Source organism: Nicotiana tabacum, chromosome 18, assembly GCF_000715075.1.
Source record: "Nicotiana tabacum cultivar K326 chromosome 18, ASM71507v2, whole genome shotgun sequence".
NCBI classification, from domain to species: Eukaryota; Viridiplantae; Streptophyta; class Magnoliopsida; order Solanales; family Solanaceae; genus Nicotiana; species Nicotiana tabacum.
The window spans coordinates 107,212,232-107,218,700 of NC_134097.1; positions in this window are offsets into that span (position 1 = coordinate 107,212,232).

A 6,469-nucleotide genomic window follows, 5' to 3' on the forward strand; every position below is an offset into this window, starting at 1 on the left:
AACGAATACATTACATTCTACAGCCCAAGGCATTAAATGGATCACTCTAACAGAGGAAGAAACAAATCAAAATTTATGAGCCATGGCAATATTCAATCATTGTCAAACTTTTTGGCAAATGCATGATGCATCAATATCTAAAAGGGAAAATCCAAGACCTTTGGAGGCCAACAAAAACTTTCTCTCTAATTGATTTAGGAGAAGATTTGTTTATCATCAAATTAAAAAGAAAGGAAAATATGGAAAAGGCACTCCATCAAGGTCCATGGTTTGTAAATGGACACTACCTCTTCGTAATCAAATGAAAACCAAATTTTGTGGCTTCTAAGGAAAAATTAACTACCTCGGCCATATGGGTGAGACTGCCACAACTACAAACAGAGTTTTATGATGGAAAAATATTACAAAAAATTGGCAATTCAATTGGGCGTCTACTGAAAATAGATGTCTGTACATCAACTACAATGAGGGGTCGTTATGCGCGACTGTGTGTGGAAATACTGCTGAATACCCCAGTACAATCCTTCATTTACATTGGCAGTCATAAACAAGCCATTCACTACGAGGGAAAAATCTTCTATGTATAAAATGTGGGAGGTTGGGGCACCCACACACCCTATGTACTTTTCAACAACAGATCTCACAAGAAACTCCAGGCTCCGAGCCCACACTGCAGAGATCACCGAAGGAGGACCAAAAAGAAAAGTGGCATACAGTTATGTTCAACAAGAGTAAGAATAAGAGACAGTTTGGGAAAACCAATCCGGTATGTAGCATAATTCCAACGGAAAAGGTTCAAGGTCCAGGTATCTCTGTAAACCTTTATAATGCAAGCACTGGTAAGTATATTGATACTCAAATTCTTCAATACAAAACTAAGGATTCCAGAAAGTTCACTATAAACAACAAGATTATGGACAAAAACTCCCTTCCGACTCAAAACCACTTTACCATATTAGAGGAGGAGCACATGGTTTTGGAAAATATTAATTCAAATGAAAATACTAAAATTCCTCAAATTTCCCCTGCAACCAGCCACTTGGCCACAAAAAATAATGATGTGGCAATGCAAGACTCGTACGTGCCTGCTTCTACCACTAATTAAAATAGTGGCATGCAAATAGATAATAAAAAAGTTATTATTAATCCTAATGATACTATTAACCCTACACGGTAGGCCTTTAATCCTATCAATCAAATAACTTCTACTCCCTCTTTTGCTGATCACACAAGCAAAAATCTTTCTACAAAGATTGAAAATATTAACCAACCTAAGCATGTCATCCACATCGCTTCAAGTGAGCCAACAGATGAACAAATGGCCAGTCTCAATAATCACGGAAAGGATATCGAATTCCTTCATATCCCCTCTTTTAATCTAAAAGGCAATCATTCAGACTCCATGCAGGAAACTTACCCAATTATTACCCCTACCACCAATCTCATTCCCTATATTGATAGCCAAACTCCCACGTTGTTTGGAGACCTTTTAAACCACAAATACTCCATACACAATGCCAAGAGTCTCATCCTCTTTGAGAGGAGAAACAGACTAATCCAGATAATAAGACAACTAAACAATCCAACAATGGAAAATCAACAACAAATTCCTCCACAACCAGTACAACCCCAAATAATATATCTCCAACCTCCCCAAGCCCAGGATTACCAACCTCTGTCTTGGGTGGAGATATGGCTAATGGGTCATACTGTCTCATTCAACATCCAAGTAAATGGTCAGGAGGCAATACTGATCCTCCACAACAGAAAATATCTTGCCCAGTTAATATCGGAGGGGATGAGACTAGAAATGAGCAATTATCTGAACCAAATCTGGCTCAACAACATCCTGCACCCCCTTGCTCCCTCGATGAACCCCAATCTAGTCCAAACTATAATTCATCAGTGGAACATGCCACCCCACTTCAACCCCATCCAACCTCAAAATATACTCCCAGATTTCCCATTATTCCCTTCAGAGATGCTAGCCCACCTAAATCCAATATTCATGCCTTGGGAAATCAATCCCCAACCTCATGACCAAACTCTCAACTAGGGAATCCCCCAGGAAGTACCCAACCCAACCCATGCAATGCAAGAGCAGGGACATGCAGAGGCAGAAATGGAGGAAGACGTAGATGAACCCCTCAACCTAGCCTTAGAGCGAGTCCTAGAATTCTCAAACTTAGACGGGGTAAAGGTGTTTCTATTCAAGGAGATGCAGGAGAAGAGGCACGTTCTCAACTGTCCCCTAGCACTCTACAAGTGCTCGATGGACATAAGGCCACCACATGATCCAACTGTGGGCAACAGGTCTATGATTCTAGTGCCTACATTAAGGAGGAACCCTATATTTCTAGGGTTGAGGGATAATGGAGAGGCAGTGATCCAACACCAAACTTATCCAATGAATCACCCAACTAATATTATCATTTGGAATATAAGGGGAGGGAACAACGATAATTTTGAAGGAATTTCAGGGAAATGATTGATACCCATCGTCCTGATAGCCCTTCTGGAAACTAGGTTGGTTAACCACGAGAAGTGGGTAGATGATTTTGGCTTTTCTGAACTCATTGAAGTTCCAGCTGAGGGGCAGTCAGGAGGTATGGTTGTCATGTGGAAATATGAGGTTGTCTCAGTCCAAAACTTCACTCGTAGGAATCAAGAAATCCATGCAACTATTAAGGTATTACCCATTCGCAAAACTTGATTTTTTTCTTTAATTTACGCTAGTACAAATTATCAGTATAGAAATATCTTGTGGGATAACATAGAATGCATTTATAATAGCTACAGTGGGCCTTGGTTGATTGGAGGGGACTTCAATGATATAGTTAGTTCAAACAAGAAATATGGGGGAAGGTCTATAAACAATAGTAGGGCAGAATTCCTTCTCTCAAAGCTAACTAAGTGCAACCTTATGGATCTAGGGTATAAAGGATGTAAATACACTTGGACAAATAATAGACATAAAAATAGAGGCTTAATTATGGAAAGATTGGACAAAGCCCTAGAAAATGAGCTATGGTGTGATCTTTTTCCAAATCATTCCACAATTCACTTACCTAAGACTCACTCGGATCAACAACAACAACAACAACAATAATGACCCAGTATAATCCTACAAGTGGAGTCTGGGGAGGGTAATATGTACGCAGACCTTACCCCTACCCCGAGGGATAGAGAGGCTGTTTCTAGGAGACCCTCGGCTCAAAAAAAGCAACAGGAGCCAATATATTAGTACCATAAAAATGCATGATAAAATAACAGCAATATAAGAGATATGAAATACAGAATACGAAATACGAAATGGATGGCTGGTATAGTAAAACTAGCAGGTAAAGCCCTGCATCAATAGACGACCAATAACATTCTTAGTCTAACTCCTAACTGGCTAGTCTCACTCTATTGTGTTGTAGAAATATTCACAAGTTTCCCCTAACCTACAACCTTAATGCTCGACCTCCATAATTCCCTATCAAGGGCCATGTCCTCAGTAATCCTAAGTCGCGCCATGTCCTGTCTGATCACCTCTCCCCAATACTTCTTATGTCGCCCTCTACCTCTCCGTGTGCCCACTACAGCCAGTCGCTCACACCTCCTCACCGGTGCATCAATGCTCCTTCTCTGAATGTGCCTGAACCATCTGAGTCTTACTTCCCGCATCTTGTCCTCCATGGGGGCCACGCCTACCTTCTCTCGAATATTTTCATTCCTAATCTTATCAATCCTTGTATGCCCTCACATCCACCTCAACATCCTCATCTCTGCTACTTTCATCTTCTGGATGTGTGAGTTCTTTACCGGCCAACATTCAGTTCCATATAACATGGCAGGCCTAACCATTGCTCTATAAAACTTACCTTTTAGTAACGGTGGAACTTTCTTGTCACACAAGACTCCCGACGCTAACCTCCACTTCATCCACCCCACCCCTATACAGTGTGTGACATCCTCGTCAATCTCCTCTATCCCCTGAATAACTGATCCAAGGTACTTGAAACTACCCCTCTTGGGAATGACTTGAGAGTCAAGCCTCACTTCAACTCCCGTTTCCGTCAGCTCAACTCCAAATTTGCACTCGAGGTATTCCGTCTTCGTCCTGCTCAACTTGAAACCTTTAGACTCAAGAGCATGTCTCCAAATCTCTAGCCTCTCGTTGACGCCGCCTCGTGTCTCGTCAATTAGAATAATGTCATCAGCAAATAGCATGCACCATGACACCTCCCCTTGAATATGATGAGTCAGTGCATCCATCACCAGGGCAAATAGGAATGGGCTGAGCGCAGACCCTTGGTGCAACCCCGTAACAACTGGAAAGTGTTCAGAGTCGCCTCCTACTGTCCTAACCCGAGTCTTAGCTCCAGCATACATGTCTTTAATCACCCTAATATAGTCAACCGGGACCCCTTTATCCTCTAAGCAGCTCCATAAGACCTCCCTAGGGACCCTATCGTACGCTTTCTCCAGATCAATAAACACCATGTGGAGATCCTTCTTCCTATCCCTGTACTGTTCCACCATCCTCCTAATAAGGTGGATAGCTTCTGTGGTAGATCGCCCCGGCATGAACCCGAACTGGTTGTCTGAAATAGACACCGTCCTTCGCACTCTTATTTCTACCACTCTCTCCCAAACTTTCATGGTATGACTTAGTAATTTGATGCCCCTATACTTTCATGGTATCACTCGGATCATAATCCTTTATTAATTGAATTAATTCCTAAAAATAGACGTCATCATATTCAACCATTTCGCTTAGAAACCTTTTGGTGCAAGCATCCGGATTTCATTAATGTTGTTAAAGAAAACTGGACGAATTCTGATTATTTAAGAGCCAGTAACTCCTTTGTCCAAAGTGTTAAAACCTCGAAACATAAGACCTTTGGTAATATAATAGGGAAAAAGAGGAAAATTCTAGCAAGACTCCAAGGCATTCAAAAATCTAGGAACTACTCTAGTAGTATTTTCCTTCAAAACCTTGAGGTTACCCTTAAGAGAGATTATAATGACTTGCTGAAAATTGAGGAGGATTATTGGAAACTTAGATCTAGAATCATGTGGATAAATGACGGAGACGCGAATATAAATTTTTTCCATATATCGACCACTAATAGACGAAGGAGGAATAAAATCATTTATTTTAAGGATGAGGCAGGAAATTGGATAAATGACCATATTTCAATTACGTTTCATGTTTTAAATTATTTTACAAATATTTTTACCACATCCCATAGCTGCTCTAATTGGAAAAAATGACTAGTATAAATTATAGTAATACTTTACCTGACCTTAGTCCTCTTGATGCATCCCTATTAGACATAGAAGTTAAGAAATCAATCTTTTCCTTTAAACCTTTTAAAGCCCCTAGTCCGGATGGACTTCATCCATTCTTTTATCAGAAATATTAGAGTATCTTGGGTCATTCAGTTACTAAGATATGCCATGATATCTTCAACACTCAGATAATTCCTAGGGAAATCAATAGAACTTTCCTTTGTTTGATTCCTAAAATCCTAAATGCTAACAACATTAGGAATTTCCGTCCTATTGACCTTTGTAACACTATCTACAAAGTCATTACCAAAATCATGGTAAATAGTATCAAGCCTTTCCTGGATAAAATCATTAGCCCTTTCCAAACCAGCTTTATGAAAAATAGAAGAGCATCAGACAATGCGATAATAATCCAAGAATTAATTTCTAACCTAAGAAAATTAAAAGGTAGGTAGGGTCATATGTTATTGAAAATTGACTTGGAGAAAACTTTTGATCGTATTGAATGGTCCTTTGTCTATCGTGCCCTTAAATTCTTCAATTTTCCTCCAAACTTTGCAAACCTACTTATGAATTGCATCACAACAAGCTCTATTGCAATTCTAGTAAATGGATCCACCACTACATTTTTTGAACCAAGTAGAGGCATCTGACAAGGTGACCCTCTATCCCCATATATCTTCATCCTTTGTCTAGAATTGCTATCTAGATACATTGAGAATCAAATTGACACTTGCAAATGGGACACAATCATAATAGGTAGGAAAAGACCTAGGTTCTCTCATTTGTTCTTTGCCGATGATCTCACTCTTATGGCTAAGGCAAATATAAAATCATGCATTGCTATTAAATCAGCTCTAGATCTGTTTTGCTCCCTATCCGGCCAAAGCATTAACCACTCTAAGTCCAAAATTTTATTCTCCCAGAATTGCAACCCTGCCATCACCAAGGAAATAACCAACACGTTAGGGATCAAGAAAAGTGACCATTTTGGTATATACTTAGGTTTTTCAATTCTTAATAAAAATCCAAGGACGGCGGATTACCAATTTATAATAGATAAAATGAGGTCCAGACTTGCCTCTTGGAAGATGAGATTCATTAACATAGCTGGTCGAACCACTCTTGCCAACTCTTGTCTCAACTCTATTCCTAATTACTACATGCAATATACTATTCTACCTAAGAA